Below are 18,771 nucleotides of genomic sequence, written 5' to 3'. Positions count from 1 at the left end.
ATTTAAATTAAAATATTCCTACGTTATTCTTTAATCCTTTAATTGCTTTTTACTTTAAGTAAAAAATTGTAATAGACATGCGTTTGCAATTTTAAATTTTCACTTTTCATGATGGATTCATTACTTCAACTAATTTCTATGACATACTCTATTTCTTTATCCCCTTGAGATTAAAAAAATTATATATCCCCATAATTTCATATTACTTTAATTCAATAAAAACCTATTCATGTTTTCGCGACATTAATTCATATTATTTCTTTAGCATATTTTGAACATCTTATATAATCTTTCACATGGTAATTTAAAGCATTTTCAGCACATTACACGGACTCTTTGATAGTTAAGTTAATTGAAACCTACTTTAATATGACTTAACTTGCTCAATTAAAGTTTGCAACATCAATTTTTTGGAAAAAATGTTCATATACTTCCTAAACTTTCAACCACTGGCCAAGACACCCCCTGAACTATTATATTAGCCAATTTACTCCTAAAATATACATACCTGTCAAATTAATACTTCAGTTAGTCTAACATTAAAACACTAACGGAATAGACACGTGTGATACACGTATTCCTCACAAAACAAATTCATTTACACAATAGAAAGGATAGAAAGAAGCGAGAGGAGAGACCTCTGACCAGTAGAGAAGAGAGAGGAGAAACCAGAGCCACCGTAGAGCTTCTCACTGTCGTCTCGCCACCCTTGTCCCGGCGGCAACTTGGTGGTTCCGCCGCACCATTCAATACCCAGCCCCTGGTAATTTTTTTTTTCATTCGTTCCCTTTGCTTGTTCCTAAAAATTCTGATTTGTAGATGGCTGGCTAAAGAGCTCTGAGGGACGATTGTAAATGAGAAGCTTTTTTCTGCATTACTTATCATTGGAAGTGTAATCTATGGTTATGGTCCATTGCATGCTAGAAATTGATGGTAGTGAAATACAAACAAACTAAGAGTTTAAATCCACAAAGAAACTCTTTTTTATTTTTAATATCCATGTTCGAATTTCTATAGTAGAAATTCTTGGTTTGTTTTAATTTTTGGGTTGGGTCTCTGTGAGCTTGTTTGTTCAATTTTATGCTATAGAGTCGTTGCTTTTGAGTACACCATAAGGATGTTTGATTAAATGCCTGAGAGAGATATGACTTACCATGTTAGATGAAATACTTTTACAATGAGCTAATTTTAATTGAAATTGATTGTTAGAGGCTGGTGGGGCCATAGAGTGGAATTTATTTTGATTAAAGCTCTATTAGGTGGATGACAAATGCTTAGAAGGACCACGCCCTGCTGGAGCACCAATTGCTGCTCGTACTTGAGAATCAGTTCAATGTGCTTTTCTTTGTTGCTTTGAGGCTTTTGATGTCAACTGCTGCCCACCTTTTTTGCACATTAGCTATGAACTTATTTTTTGATTGATTGTGGCTTACACCTATTTTAGTATTACATGATTTCTTTAAGGCTTTTCTCTATTGCTTTGAGGGGCGACAACTGATGCAAAACCCTTAAGTTTTTAATGGAAGTAATACTGTGGTTAAGTATCATTAGACTTTAGCTTTTCTTCATTATAGATTGCACTTTAGGAAAAAGAAAATATCATAATGAGTGCATCTTCATAAGTAAGTGATTCTCAATTTTCAGCAAGTGGGTTTTATCAATGCTGGATTGTATGTTGCTTCTCTACTTAAAATTTGGAATTTTTATGCTATTTTCCTAATATTCTATTTGGAGGGATGGTGGGAGCCATAGGTGATATGATATTTGTATGTGAAATGGGTACATGGGTTTAGCTTGAAATTGTTCAAGAAATTGGTAGTATATAATTGTAGTAGAATGTAACGTGGAAAATTAATGGTTTATGTAACCTGAGGTTCTTATGATTTTAAAATCTATTTGTTGCAGTGAACTTTTGCTGCAGCTGCCTTAGGTTAAGGACCTTAAGGTGTCTCACCTTAGGCAGAGGGGGGGATACAAAACTTAACTTAAGGGGAGTGCATTGCAATGGTGATCAGACTGAAGATTGATGAACTCAAATGCTATTCCGTTTTGGTTAAATTTTGGATTTGAGTTTTTCTTTTTTCCCCTCGTTAATGGACACTAACTGAAGGCTGAAGAATGAAGCTGCAATGCATAAGAGAATCCCTACGTGGCTTTGGTGATTATTGGTGGTTTCTTAAATCAATAGTGGGATTGTGAGAGCCTTTTGTATGGGATCCAAGTGTTAAATAACGTTGAAAGTTTTCTTTATTTGCATTGACTATATATGTAGGAGTACCATATAATTATGTAGTAGGAAAAAATGAGATTACTGGGTTCTAAATGTAGAAAGAAAATCTTTAATAACTTAGGCGATCTAACATATTGTAGTTCATTGATTCACCTCTTTTAAAATATTGGCTTATATACTTCATGTACTGCATGAATTAAATGGTTTGGACCGTTTGGTTGATTATGTCCTTTTTTTTTACCTCTTGAGTGATTAGACTTTTATAAATCTAAGGAAGATAAGGGTGGCCTAAATCAACATTCCTGTAGCCCTAATTCTAGCATGGTGATCTTTTCAAATGGATACAAAAATTGGAAACCATACTTAAACTCTTAACTCTAAGAGGCAGCCTTACTGACATGTTTACTCATATTTTTGGATTGTAAGCTTCAGTTTATGGCCCCTTTAATATATATATGAAATTTCAATTTGGACAAGCACTTCCTCATCCCTTTATTCAAATGCAAAAACAAAAATTGCACCTTAGAATAATCCCATTTGTGGCAAAAACTAAGCCAAATTGATGACTTCCCGATTTCTTTATTCCAATGCGAAAAAAGAAAAGAAAAAAGATGCACCTTAGAATAATCCCCTTTGAGGCAAAAATTAAACCAAGCAATTTGAGAACTAAACGAACCTTACCGTTTGTCATAGTTACAACAATTCTTGTTGATCACTAAACAATATTTAAAAAAAAAAAAAAAAAATCATATTAGGTACAAAGGTGTGGAAACAGAACACTAGTTCCATTCTTATTATGCCACAAACCATTTTTTTGGTACTCATACATAACTAGTCACTTCAAGTGACTTCCAACATTAAAATTCAAACTTAAACAACATCCTCTTATGCTTTGCAACTTTGTTCTTCAGCCTTTGGTTGGTGTCTAATAGTCCACTAATAACACTTTTGCTCCATGCTATGAATTCAAGATCATGCCACTCAAGGTAAATACATACATTAAAATCCTACACAACCAAATAAAAAATAAATGGATGTTATTTATCAAAATAAATAAATAAACAATAAAACATTTAGCTGCATTCACAAAATCCTGTAACCTATTGGAGCAAATTGAGCAGAGACACTTGTGATCTAATTTATCAGTCAGGCTGCGAGGCATATTTTAACCTTTTTTAACCTTTAAACACGCAATCTAACAAGCAGTTTGCTAATAAATTTTGCACATCAAAACAGAACTTCAACAGCAATCTATAATGAAGAAAAGTTAAAGTCTAATGATGCTTAACCACAATATTACTTCCATAAAAAAATTAAGGGTTTTGCATCAGTTGTCGCCCCTCAAAGTAATAGAGAAAAGCCTCAAAGAAATTATGTAATACTAAAATAGGTGTCATGTAATACTAAAATAGGTGTAAGCCACAATCAGTCAAAAAATAGATTCATAGCTAATATGCAAAAAAGGTGGGCAGCAGTTGATATCAAAAGCCTCAAAGCAACAGAGCAAAGCACATTGAACTGATTCTCATGTGCGAGCAGCAATTGGTGCTCCAATGGGGCGTGGTCCTTCTAAGCATTTATGGAATAAAATAATTTTATTAACAAAAAGAGAACATACAACTAGGAAAAATTGATAACATCATAACAACATTCATTCTCCAAAACATTTACAAATAATAGAGGTGATAGTGACGTTATTACAAGGTGACGGCACATTAAGAAGCTGACGGAAGTTCACTTATTACATACTGAATGCACGTTAAGAAGCTGACGAAAATACGCTATCCGTCAACTACTGTCATTGACGCCTCTTTGACATTCAAGGCCACACCCCTTACGTGACGACGTTAAGCTAAAGGGATCAAGATAGCGAAGTCAAGATTGACGGCCAAGGTGAGAAGGTCCTTAGCTGACGATATCTTTGGAGATGTACCTAGGCTGACGGCGGTATAGGAGGTGCACATTGGTTGACGACCTAGGCAGAAAAAAGCTGAAGGGGTAATCCAACCTCCATTCTTAATCTATCTTGACTTCTACATACGTGAATATAAGGAAAGTTCTTTCGCTACACGTTTGGTCTTAGTCAAAAGGATCCCTATAAGGAAAAGAGCTCTATACGATATGCAAAGATCCGCGAATTGCTCTTCTAAAAGGAAAGTACTTCCTCGCCAAGGCGTTTATTTCGGCTTTACACCACTATATAAACCCCAAAAACCCTCATGACAAAAGGTACGCACAATTACCTCAACTCTGGCACTCTAGGGTTGTTTAAAGATTCTAACTTGATCGTCGGAGGGTCTTTGGCCGGCACCACACCGGTGCCCTCTGTCGATCACCTACTTTTTCTTCGCAGGTGTTGCTTTAATCGGTGGAGTACTCGCAGCACACTGGTGATTTCTTAGGCATCATCAGTTGGCGCCGTCTGTGGGAAAGAAGACATTCAGCCTTGCTCTATTCCTGAGACAAAAAGTTGTATGGTACTCACTCGATCGATGGCAACAATCAACAACCAAGGCGACGAACCGCATGCTACAGCGCTAGAAAGGCAAGTCCAGACGCTGGCTGCTGCCGTCGGGCGCCTTACTAAACAGAATCACGACTTAGAAGAGCAACTACGGCAGATGACCGCACACCAAAGTGCACCAGGGGAGGACCAGGAAGTAGCAAGCCCGGAAGGGAGGAATGCCGCCAGGCCTGAAGGTAGCACCGCACCAACAAGGCTGGAGCGGCCGGAGACAAACCCGCCATCTGCCTCGGACTCCCTACCACCTCATATCACAGCCGAGATGCAGGAGATGAGGGAACGCATGGATGTGATGATGAACACCCTCAGAGGACGGGTATCCAGCAATGCGGACGACCTAGTTCATAGAACGGATTCGCCTTTCACGGCGTTGGTGAATTCATGCCCCGTTCCTCCAAAGTTTCGCATGCCCCATGTGGAAAATTACGACGGATCCAAAGACCCGTTGGACCACCTGGAGTCTTTTAGAACCCTGATGCATCTTCAGGGTGTACCGGATGAAATCATGTGCAGGGCTTTTCTTACCACCTTGAAGGGGCCTGCGAGGGATTGGTACACCAAGCTGACGCCTAATTCTATCAGCACCTTTAAGGAACTGGGCGCACAGTTCGTGTCACACTTTATTGGAAGTCATCGACACAAGAGGTCTATTGCGTGTATACTGGGCATTAAACAGCGAGAAGACGAGACGTTAAGGTCCTATATAGCCCACTTTAACAAGGAATCCCTCTCGATAGACGACGCGGACGACAAGATTCTTGTGGTAGCATTCACGAACGGGCTACAAGAGGGTAAGTTCTTGTTCTCTCTATGCAAGAATGACCCGAAGACTATGTCCGACGTATACTACAGGGCGACGAAGTATATGAACGCGGAGGATGCCTTGCTGGCCAGAGACGACCATAAACCCAGAAAAAGGGAGAGACAGGAAGATACGAAGCCCGATAATGGACGAAAAAGGGGGAGAACCAGAGAGGGACGAGATGATTGACGACCCAAGCCGCCTACAGGAAGGTACACGAACTTCACTCCCCTGAATGCGCTCATCGACCAGGTGTTGATGCAGATTAAAGATGAGGAAACTTTGGCCTTTCCTGGAAAGCTGAAGGGAGATCCCAACAGGAGACCAAGGGATAAGTACTGCCAATTTCATCAAGACCACGACCATGACACCGCCGATTGCTACGACCTGAAACAGCAAATAGAAGCTCTCATTAGGCGAGGGAGGTTACAGAGGTTTGTCAACAAAGAGAGGGCAGACCCGCCACAAAATCAAGCCCCTCGGCGAGATAATGACCGCCTTAGGCAACCCGTAGGAGACATAAGGATGATTGTAGGAGGCACCACAAGGGCCAGATCTTCCAAGAAAGCCCGAAAGACATACATCAGAACGGTCCAGAACATCCAATCGGCAAGTCCTGCGCTTGGAAGGTCACGGATTGGAAATCCCCCCATTGAATTCTCGAAAGTAGATGCCCAGCGCCTTCACCACCCCCACGACGACGCTTTGGTCGTCACCATACAGGCGGGAGACTACAACATACACCGAGTTCTCGTAGACAACGGTAGTTCAGCAGACATCCTTTACTATCCCGCTTTCCAACAGATGCGAATTGAAAGGGAGCGACTAACTCCGGTTAATGCCCCGCTCATTGGCTTTGGAGGGGCGAGGGTACATCCACTTGGCACTGTCACTTTAGTGGTAACCGTTGGAGACTACCCACAGCAGGTCACCCGGAACGTAACATTCCTGGTAGTCGATTGCTCGTCGGCTTACAATGCCATCATAGGACGTCCAACCCTCAACTCATGGAGAGCCGTAACCTCGACATACCATTTGATGATAAAATTCCCTACTGATCATGGAATTGGAGAATTGAGAGAAAATCAGGTATCCGCACGAGAATGTTACGTAGCCATGATGGAGATGGACAGTCACATTCAAGCCATGAACATAGAAGAACGTCGGGTGGCGACAGAGCCCGTCGAGAGGCTCGAAGACGTACATCTCGACGAAGCCCACCCGGAGCGAACGACAAAAGTCAGAACCCTGGCCGACCCGGCGGTACGTCAGAAACTCGCAACTTTCTTGAAAGAAAACAAAGATGTATTCACATGGAGCCACGAAGACATGCCGGGAATCGACCCGTCGGTCATGGTGCACAGGTTGAACGTGTCGCCATCTTTTCCGCCCGTCCGACAGAAGAAAAGAACCTTTGCCCAAGAAAGAGACCAAGCAATAGCAGAAGAAGTCCGCAAACTGCAAGAAGTGGGATTTATCAGGGAAGTGTATTACCCCGATTGGTTGGCGAACGTCGTAATGGTCAAAAAGAACAACGGGAAATGGAGGATGTGCGTCGACTTCACGGACTTAAACAAAGCATGCCCCAAAGATAGCTACCCCCTCCCGCGGGTCGACGTCCTGGTGGATTCTACAGCCAAACATCAGTTGCTAAGCTTCATGGATGCATTCTCTGGGTATAACCAGATCCGAATGGATGAGGCTGATCAAGAGAAGACTTCGTTCGTAACAAGCCAAGGCCTTTTTTGCTACAAGGTCATGCCCTTCGGCCTGAAAAACGCTGGCGCAACCTATCAGAGGCTCATGAACAAGATGTTTGCACGACAGATTGGAAGGAACGACCAGGTGTATGTCGACGACATGCTGGTCAAAAGCCAAGAGGAAGAAGCTCATCTAGAGGATCTTAAGGAAACATTTGATACTCTTCGCTCCTACAACATGAAGCTCAACCCAAACAAGTGTGCCTTTGGAGTGATGGCAGGAAAGTTCTTGGGGTACATGGTATCCCAAAGAGGGATCGAGGCCAACCTGGACAAGATTTAGGCCATTATGGGGATGACCCCTCCTAAAAATATCAAGGAAGTACAAAGCCTCAATGGTAGGGTCGCCGCGCTTAGCAGATTTGTGTCGAAGGCTGCAGATAGATGTCTACCTTTTTTCCGAACATTGAAAAAATCCTTTGAATGGACTGCCGAGTGTCAACAAGCGTTCGAAGATTTAAAGGCCTACCTCTCTTCCCCGCCATTGCTAAGCCCCTCGCAACCAGGAGAAGAACTGTTCCTCTACGTTTCCCCAGCAGCCGTCAGCGCGGCCTTAATTAGAGAAGACGATAAGGTCCAACGACCCGTGTACTACGCGAGCAAGGCATTGCACGGTGCAGAAGAGAGATATCCCCCCATGGAGAAACTTGCCTTCGCTTTGGTTACAGCGGCCCGTAAGCTCAATCCATATTTTCAAGCCCATACAATAGTCGTTCTAACTGACAAACCTTTGCGGCGCGCAATGGGCAGCCCTTTGGTTACCGAACGAATGGCGTTATGGTTCGTAGAACTAAGTGAATTTGATATACAATATCGCCCCCGCGTCGCCATCAAGGGACAAGCGGTAGCCGACTTCATCGTTGAGTTCACCAGCGCGGAAGGCGAAGAGGAGAAGAATCCCCAATGGGGCATTTTCACTGACGGGTCATCCAACAAGAAGGCTGGCGGGGTAGGGGTCGTGCTTAACTCTCCGGAAGGCGACGAGCTCAAATGCATGATTCGCCTCGACTTTCCTACAACTAACAATGAAGCTGAGTATGAAGCCCTAATAGCAGGTTTAGACCTTGCTCAAGTTGTAGGGGCCACGAACGTGGTTGTTCATTGCGACTCCCAAGTCGTCACAAGCCAGGTAAACGGCGAGTACGAGTGCAAGGGTGAAAGAATGAAGAGGTACTGGGAGCAAGCAAAAAAGAGGATGGACGAGCTGCAAGCCAAAATAGTCCAAATTCCAAGAGGAGAAAACGAACATGCCGACCGACTTTCCAAAGCCGCATCTGCGGAAACTATGACCCCCATCGACAAGGTACTTTCTTTCATTCAGTCCTCACCGCTAATTGACGTTGTCTGCATACAGGAAATTGGTTCCGAAAACAATTGGACCACGCCCTTAATCTCCTACCTAAAAGATGGCACGTTGCCTGATGAAAAGGAGGCTGCCAGGAAGCTGAAGGTCCGGTCTGCACGGTTTGTCTTGATAAAGGACGTTCTCTACAAAAGGGGCTTTTCTCGACCATACCTAAGGTGCGTGGACCCCGAAGAAGCAAGCTATATTATGAGAGAAGTACACGAGGGGATATGCGGCAACCATTTCGGGTCACGGTCATTGGTACAAAAGTTGATTCGGGCCGGATACTATTGGCCAACAATGCAAAATGACGCCCAGGTTTATGTGAGAGCTTGCGACAAGTGTCAAAGGTTCAGCAACATCATTCGGCAACCGGCGGAAGAATTGACCCCCATAACTGCCCCATGGCCATTCGCCCAATGGGGGTTGGACATCATGGGACCATTCCCGATGGCAGCAAGGCAGCTGAAGTTCCTCATCGTCGGCATCGATTACTTCACCAAATGGGTTGAAGCTGAAGCCCTAGCCACAATTACTGAAAAGAACATAAGGGGTTTTGTATGGAGAAACATTGTTTGCAGGTATGGAATTCCAAGAGTCTTAATCTCGGACAACGGTAAACAATTTGACAACGACTCCTTCCGAGCCTTCGTTCGAGTTAGGAATCAAGAACCATTATTCCTCCCCGGCCCATCCTCGGGCAAACGGACAAGTAGAAGTCACCAACCGATCCTTGCTTCGAATCATCAAGACTCGGCTCGAGGGGGCAAAGGGCGTATGGCACGAGATGCTACCCAGCGTGTTATGGGCATACAGAACGACAGTACGAACCCCTACAGGAGAAACCCCTTTCCAACTGACATACGGAAGTGAAGCGGTCATTCCAGCCGAGATAGGACTCACAAGTTATAGGGTGGCCAATCACGACGAGGGAAGAAATTATCAAGAGCTTCGTTTACAACTGGATCTAATTGACGAAGTAAGGGCGGTGGCTGAGCAGAGACTCGCGCGATACCAGGACCTCGTAAGCAAGCACTACAACTCCCGAGTCAAGCACCGAGACTTCAAAGTCGGAGATCTTGTTTTAAGGAAAGTAATGGGCACAGCCAGAGATCCCACACAAGGAAAGCTCGGCCCGAACTGGGAAGGACCCTACAAGATCGTATCATGGCGAAGAAAGGGCACCTATCACCTAGAGACTCTTGACGGGCAGAAACTGCGACACCCATGGAACGCCGAGCACCTCAGAAAGTACTACCAGTAGAAGATAGCAAGCAGAACGTTACTCCTTATTACCAGTTTATGATCCTTAATTATTTGTCTTAGCTTATTCTTGTCTACAGTATATTTTAAGTCCAAAGGGCTGAAAACTTATCTTTCCTATTTTTGAACAAAATTTTACTTATGCATTCATCATAATAAGAGGAGGTTCATTCAGAAACGACTAGTGAATTTTTTATGTCTTGAAGAAAACAACAGGTCCTCTACATCTAAGTCCACAAAGTGGACGACCTGCTTATAAGTCCACAAAGTGGACGGCCTACATCCAAGTCCACAAAGTGGACGACCTGCTTATAAGTCCACAAAGTGGACGGCCTACATCCAAGTCCACAAAGTGGACGACCTGCTTATAAGTCCACAAAGTGGACGGCCTACATCTAAGTCCACAAAGTGGACGGCCTACATCCAAGTCCACAAAGTGGACAACCTGCTTATAAGTCCACAAAGTGGACGGCCTACATCTAAGTACACAAAGTGGACGGCCTACATCCAAGTTCACAAAGTGGACGATCTGCTTATAAGTCCACAAAGTGGACGGCCTGCCTCTAAGTCCACAAAGTGGACGATCTACATCTAAGTCCACAAAGTGGACGGCGTCATAAATAAGTCCACAAAGTGGACAATCTTACACCTAAAATCCACAAAGTGGACGATCCCAATCTAAGGACAACAAGGTGGACGACCTCATTACTAGAATGCCTTACCACCAAGCGCATAAGATGTACAAGGGCAATAAAATGCTGATATGTTCCCTCTTGAGCTCGTCACCTTGCCATGATGCAACGAGGTGACGGTGTCATGTTCAAAGTGACGGCGTTATGTTCAAAGTGACGGCATAATAACGGTGTTATGTTCAAAGTTAGCTGACGGCATTGTTCGTAGAAAAATGGGCGTATTGCCAAATGGATACATCAAGCTAGATTAGCTGAAAGAAAAAGGCTGACGTTGTTAGGAAACTAACGGGCATACAATTAAGTTGTCCAACGACGTCGCCCATGAAACTGACGGAATGATAAAAAACGACCCCGAGTTTTCATGGAAAAGAAGCTGACGCCATCATCAGTTCAAAAATTGAATTGAAAGAGAAAAACCCCGTCACCCCTGAGCTGACGAAGCTCACCACGAACATAATTCTGACTTACAATAAAAAACACACATACTTGAAGCATAAAATGACATTAAAATTAAAGTAGGCAATGTCTGTACAAAGGCCCAGAAAAATGGGTGTCAAGTATTACTATTCCGTCTACACTTCTCAAAAAAAAAAAAAAAAAAAAAAAAAAAAAAAAAAGAGAAAACTTTAAGTTCATAGGGGAGCGTCAGTGTCCTCCATCGTCTTCGACATCAAAAGGCTGGGCACGAGAGAGAGAAGGGCTGGCGGCATTTGGGTCGCCATTATGAGGATTTGCCGGAGTCAGGGTGACGGAGTGGTCCGCAGCTGGCTGAGATAGGACGACGCTGTTGTCTCTCTGGCTGTTGTCGTCAGCTTCTTCAGGAACGGCGTCGCCTGCAGGGGTTGACGGGATGGACTCATCCATTGAAATCCTTGACAAGTCCAAGTCAGGATAGACAGATTTTACTTGCTTCAGACAGTCCTCAAACCCGTCACTATAGTAGGCAGCACAAGCGTCTATGAAGGCTGACGAATCTTTAAACTCCTTTACAGCGTCATTCCTAGCCGTTTCCACTTGGACTAGGATGGACCTTAACTCATTTTCTGCCATCACTTTGGCCTCCGTCTCCAGCTCCCGTCGACGGGTTTCTTCCGTCAGCTTTTCCTTATAGTCCTTCAGCTCCGTGCCCAAGATTTTGTTCGCCTCCTTGAACTGCGCCTGACCGTCAGCTAGGTACTTGACGCGCTCGTTCAGACGGGTGATCACCCCCTCCTTGGCAGAGCACCTATTCGACAAGGCCTTCACGCGAACCATAACCTACATTAAAAAAGATAGAACAACGTCAGGGTGATTAAGACTGATCGAACACCAAAGTAAAGTAAAAAGAGACACATACCCTAGTGAGGTCAAAAAGGGCTGACGCCCCTATCTCGTCGGTAGTTTGCTCCGCACAAGGATCCGTCTCCTCATCCTTTAAAATGGATTCCGTCACCTCTACAGCATAATCCTTGTGGGTCAGCAGACAGCGTACGGATCCTTGGACAATGGGCCCTGACGAGGTCATCGGACCTTTGCCTGCCCCATAAGCAGACCTAGGAAGTGGCGGCCTCTGAGAAGACTTGTCCCCGGGAGTGGGGGCAACCTTCTTCCCAAGACGGTCTTCCTTGCCGCTAGGTTTCCTCTTGGCCGCGACCTTCCCAACGGGCTTGAGGGCTGACGGTGGGGTTGACTCGCCCCCAACATTCTTTTGCTGTTTCTTCTTGGCCGCAGCAGCAGCTCGAACCCGTTGTTTAGCTGACTCCATTTCTGCGAAGAATTAGTGTTAGAAAGAGACGGCGTCAGGATAAAGACAAGAAGTTGAAAGACACTTACGACGACGGGAATAAGCGTTCAATTTGCAAGCTTCCTCCGTCGGTTCAGGACCCCCACAATATAAGTGAAGAGTATCTAACGTGATTAGATCCCGACACTTCCTCTCGTCCAAAGGAATGGCCGTCACTCGACGAATGAACTCCTCTTGCTCCTCGGTAATACGTGGGCGATTGTTAGCTGCAATGAAAAGTGACGGGTTAGGATAGCAAAAAAGTAGACGAGGTGGGAAGGGTCGATGAGATTAACCTGAATCTCTAACATAAGCCCATGTGTTATCAAAACCATTGGGCATTGACTCCCACTCCTCTTGACGACATACCCAATTTGTTCCTTCTACAAAGAAGTATCTGCCCTTCCACCTCCTATTGGAGTCAGGCATATCTGACACTAACTTCAACTCCTTATCCCTCACTGCAAAATGGTACACTCCTTTTGATGAGGAAATGTGCTGAGGACGATAACACCAAAAGAACTCGTCCAAGGTCAGCTGACGGTTCCCACCACTCAGACGACCCCACAAGATCTCGGCACCAATGAAGGTTCGCCAAGCATTGGGGGCAATCTGGCTGACGGATATCCCGAGGAAGTTAGCCAGCTGAAGGTGTAATGCCGTCAGCGGCAGCCTTAGCCCTGCCGCGAACATGGCATCATACATGCCGACGTCCGCGGTTCGTCCCGAGTAACACTTCTCACCCTCCTCAGGAAGACGGATGGGAATGTCATCTGGTATTTGGTAACGGGACCGCAAACTTTTGAAGACATTCTCCGACATCGTCGGGAGAAAATTGTTGACGGACCACTCTGAGGGTAAGATGAAGGGACGGTCATCACCAGAGGATCCCGAGGTGCTCTCTAAGGCTTCCTCGTCGCCGTCACTCTCACCCCCGTCACTGATACTTGGCTTTCCACGAACCCCCTGGTCTTCATCGTCTACCCCTTCTTCATCACCACTCACCTCACTTCCTCTAGAACTCTCTACTTCACCGTCAGAAGGAGTTGACGAGTCTCTTTCTGACGACCAGGATAGGCCCTCCGCGGGCTCACGACCTGATGGGAAAACTTCGTCGTAACCCGCTCCATCGCGGATTGACGATTGATCACTCGGCGTCTCCCTAGACATCTGACTACCTACAAACGACGAGTTTTTCTAAGATCCTAGGCAGACGACTTCACTAAAAGGCGTCACTAGAAAAAGTAAAAAGGTAAAGTAAAGAAAACTTACGTGTAGGAGGACGGTCTCAAGAAGGTGAAGGTTGCACGATCGACGGTGTGGTAAAATTGGCAGTGACGAATTTTTTCTCTCAAGATGAACAAGGCGAAAAAAGTGGGAAAAAGGTAAATAGTGAGATATATATAGGAGAGAGGAGGCGCGAAAGACGAAGCGACACACTCGTCCAGACGCGGAGCCAATCTGCTTATGACATGTGTCCCACCATTTAATGAACATGGCACAAATCACCATGCAAACACCATTTCCCCGGTAACACCAACTCCATGACCCGTCGCCCATAGCTGACGGGATAATGGAGTGGGGGGCAGCTGGTAGTGACGTTATTACAAGGTGACGGCACATTAAGAAGCTGACGGAAGTTCACTTATTACATACTGAATGCACGTTAAGAAGCTGACGGAAATACGCTATCCGTCAACTACTGTCATTGACACCTCTTTGACATTCAAGGCCACACCCCTTACGTGACGACGTTAAGCTAAAGGGATCAAGATAGCGAAGTCAAGATTGACGGCCAAGGTGAGAAGGTCCTTAGCTGACGATATCTTTGGAGATGTACCTAGGCTGACGGCGGTATAGGAGGTACACATTGGTTGACGACCTAGGCAGAAAAAAGCTGAAGGGGTAATCCAACCTCCATTCTTAATCTATCTTGACTTCTACATACGTGAATATAAGGAAAGTTCTTTCGCTACACGTTTGGTCTTAGTCAAAAGGATCCCTATAAGGAAAAGAGCTCTATACGATATGCAAAGATCCGCGAATTGCTCTTCTAAAAGGAAAGTACTTCCTCGCCAAGGCGTTTATTTCGGCTCTACACCACTATATAAACCCCAAAAACCCTCATGACAAAAGGTACGCACAATTACCTCAACTCTGGCACTCTAGGGTTGTTTAAAGATTCTAACTTGATCGTCGGAGGGTCTTTGGCCGGCACCACACCGGTGCCCTCTGTCGATCACCTACTTTTTCTTCGCAGGTGTTGCTTCAATCGGTGGAGTACTCGCAGCTTACTGGTGATTTCTTAGGCATCATCAAGAGGAATTGAAATTAAATCAAAAGTACCACAAAAGCGATTTTGCAATGACCATGTAACCAGAGTATGTGGGGGCTTTATTTTCCTCCCTCCTCACTCATCGGAATGAGCAGGCCGAGAATTGAGAGGATAGACAAATTGTTTCTAATTTACTTCAATGGATCCTCCATGGAGGCTAGAGAGCCTGGACCTTGCTCTTCTAAAGTCTCGATAAACACTATTGAATCTTTTTTTACAACAATACTGTCCAGATTTTGTTCTTGTGCCAATTTCAATGGCCAAGTAATTGCCTATGCTTCCGCTTGAAAAGGACCCTGGTGTAGGCTTTCTCTGTGATGGCAAACACCAAAGACCCTCTCCAATCTCTAACAATTACTATAAGAACCTTGTTATGGCTTGGTCCATACAACTTCTTAGTTCTTATCTTAAAATGAAGTTCAACATGAGTGCAACTTAATTATGTGTGATCTTGAATATGCTTGAATAAGGCTTTCACCAGTTCGTCTTGATTTGACAGCCATTTCTCATGTAGTGCTCTATTCCTCCCTGTACAAATTTGATCTAAAACTAATGTTCCAGTCAATAAAAGATAGAAAAGTTTTGGCTCTAAGTAAGTTTCTAGTCATCTTGCTTTAACTTACTATGCAATAATTGAAGAGATCATTCATATGTTGTTTTAATTATATGACTTTCTTAATAAGTCATGTGACTTGTTTAAATAATATACATAAATAGTTTTATAATTGAACAAAGTTTAATTATAAACTTGGTTGTTTGAACAAAGTTTAGTTATAAACTTGGTTGTAGTCAATAACTACAACTTCACTTAAAATCTTTTTATTAGATGTGAATTTTGAGAATCCACTTTTGAATTATATTTTCTTCTTATATCCTCTATACTTGCAAAACTTCTAAAAGATCAAAGATTAATAGTCATGTAATCAATCAAATATTCAAATTTCAAGTTTTTGTAGTAAATAAAATTCAATTGGTACAAAATTTGACATGTATATTAAGAACATAAAGAATATGGAACCAAACAGATAGATTTTCAAAATATAAGTCATATTAATTTTTTTATTAGGAGTAGTAGTCGTTGGCTAAACCCATGTTTTTAGCCAAACTTTGTTCCTTATAATTTGCCACGTGATGTGTTGAAAAAAATAGCTCCAAACAATTTTTAAGCCAAACTTTATACATAAGAAATTTACCATTTCCTTAACCACCAAGTCAAATTTAGCTTAAGTGATATCAAAGATTCTATTAACTCTACTTTATTTTGAACATGGATCCAGTTTGATCTGATTCCTTGGCCATTGCCAACTCTATCTCACTCAAGTTGCTAATAGAAGCCCAAATAATGTCTTTCTTTCTCTCTCTCTCTCCGTTAACTCTCATTCTCTCCCTTCTTTATATAACCTGACATGCTTCCACTCGATCTATATATATATATATATATATATATATATATATATATATATATATATATAAAAGTTGAAGCATTGTATTTATTATTCCTATACTCCTGCTAAGCCACATCAATGGGCATACCATCCACTCATTTTTAACATTCTTTTTTTTTAACTCTCTTTTTTTTTCTTATTAATTCCCAACTTATTGTTATACTTTCTCAAACTTTTCCCCTCCCTGTTATCTTTTCGTCTCCCCACTACTATCTACCTTAACATTACTTTTTTTCCTTTATCCATTTATCTTCTTTTATTTTTGGTTTTTCTTATTCCCCTCCTCTTACTATAAATTTACAACTCTCTCTCTCTCTCTCTCTCCCTCTCTATATATATATATGGGTTGGGTTCAAGTTACAACTAGTGTAACTTTAAGCAATGTTACACCACCCAATAACTTATTATAGAATTCATATTTTGAAAATCCCACCGTTGAATTACATATTTTATATGTTTTTAACATTCTTGCCAATTTTCATGTTAATTGGATGTTATTTACTATTCAATTCATAAACTCATATTTTATGCATTATTTAAAATTACAAAAATTTGAATTTAAATAATTGATTGATGACATGACTATTAATCTCTGATCACCATGAAAATTTGCATAACATGGAGAATATACAAAGATAATGTAATCTAACGGTGTATTTATCAAAATTCGCAATCAATTAAAATATATTAAGTGGTGTAATATTGCTTAGAGTTACATTATGTGTAACTTGAACCCAATCCTATACATACATATATAGTTTTCCTACACAGAAAAGGTTCTTTCTCTCTCTCTCAAAATTTTGTTTTTCATTTTTTGGTAGATTTTTTTAGAGTAAAATATTATTTTGATCCCTAAACTATTAAAAAGTTCATCTTTCATTCCTAAACTATTGAAAATGTTTTATCTATGTCTTTAAATTTTACAAAAAAAAAAAAAAAAATCATCCCCAAACTATTGAAAAAAGTTCTTTTTTAATCCTTATTTTTGTCTCTAAAGTCTAAACTATTGAAAATACTCTTTACAAAGTTTCGAGATTAAAAAAAAAAAGAACTTTTTAAAGTTTAAGGATGAAAAACAAACTTAGATAAAGTTTAGGGATAAAAATAGTATTTTACCTATTTTTTTAATTTTCTTGCATCTCAACTTTTGGTTAATGAATTTTTGTATTGTTTGGAACTCTAATTTGGGCTGATTTGATTAAGTTATGTTTTAAAATTGTTATGTTTTAAAATTGTTATATTTTTTCTTTTCTTTGATTTCATAAATGTTATCCTATTGCATTATAAATATAGTATATAATGTTATTTTATTACATAATATAACTTGATTTGGATAATTTAGTGTTTATTACTATATTTTTTATTTTTACTTTTTTTTTCTTCTCATATTATTTTCTATAGATTTCTTATTATTCTCTCTCACATTCTCTCTTGAAAAAATGGATATTCTCTCTCTTTTGATTTTTTTTTCTTTCTTGCAACTCTACTTTATATTGATGAATCATTGTAATTTTTGAAACTCTAATGTTTTGGTGCTGTATTTTTCAGTTCCCAATTACAAGTGTAAGGCCACCATTTGCACCCAAACCCAACAGTAAGAAGGGGATAGGCCCAAAAAACCCAATACAATGAAATTTGTAGAGAGTGGGTTTGAAATCTAGGTTCTAATGATGTTGGATAATAAAAATGATAGGCTAGATTACCACGTCACATACAATGAACTGTTTATGTAACAGAATTTCTTCTCGGACACAAGTCGATGATGATTTGTATTATCTTTCATTCTTCCAAAAATGGATTACAATTATGAACGGTGGTGTGTACAGTGTTTTCTCTTTTTCTTTTCCAATCCCCCCCTGAATGCCTTTCTTTTCCTTTTTATATCATCCTCCTCCTTCTCCCTATCTTCCACGTATGGATCAGATCACCGATCAAGATACTTGTCTTATCAACCCCTTCCTGAAGTCTTCAGACAATAGCTATAAGGCTGATCATCATTGTTCAGATGTCATTTCGTTATTAATGCGGCCAAAGAGGTAGGTGCAGAGCATTTAATGCAGTGGTAGCAACTTTCTCTAAGATATTTCCCATTCGTTCTTCCTCTCTGTGCCCTTGTGAAACATATCTTCATCTACAAGACCTTCTAGAATATCATTCTAATCAACATAGCGTACCATCTGACCTTCACTTCACTTAACCAAGGAGATACCCCTCTTTGGACTATTTCCACCAGCCTCCTTCGCAAAGGTTTGCTTGTGAGCCTTTAAGTTTGATATAATTATTATTACTAAACCCTCCTCAGAAAAGTAAATACCCTCGGATTAGGCCCAAGGCCCAAGAACATGCCCTGGACCTTTTGTCCTCACAATAGCCCCTCAAAACTTCATTTTTCTTCTCTATCCGAGGAGAAAATTGAGGTTTTGACCCAATGCCCTAGCTTTCGCACGCTTCTTAAACTGCTACACGTAAAAACGTCATTTGCCTCCTTTAAAACTGTTTCTGACGTCTCGAAATCCACAACGCCCCTATTAATTGCTCCAAGCAACGCACTGTCTCCCACGTCCAATGGTGAGATGTACGTCTAACGGTCTGAATTTTTCCTTGAATTTTGAG

General features: G+C 41.7%; 1 long non-coding RNA gene across 1 annotated transcript; it reads left to right on the top strand.

The window, feature by feature from the left end:
• The first annotated feature begins 585 nt into the window (after positions 1–585).
• LOC142622048 (uncharacterized) lies at positions 586–2,408 on the top strand. The gene is made up of 2 exons (XR_012841859.1): positions 586–763; positions 1,906–2,408. It is a non-coding gene; the product is annotated as an uncharacterized LOC142622048 (long non-coding RNA).
• Positions 2,409–18,771: the final 16,363 nt, after the last annotated feature.

This window comes from Castanea sativa, chromosome 1 (genome assembly GCF_040712315.1).
Source record: "Castanea sativa cultivar Marrone di Chiusa Pesio chromosome 1, ASM4071231v1".
Classification (NCBI taxonomy): domain Eukaryota; kingdom Viridiplantae; phylum Streptophyta; class Magnoliopsida; order Fagales; family Fagaceae; genus Castanea; species Castanea sativa.
Note: the sequence above shows the minus strand (reverse complement) of the source record. Positions and strands in the feature narration are given on the sequence as shown.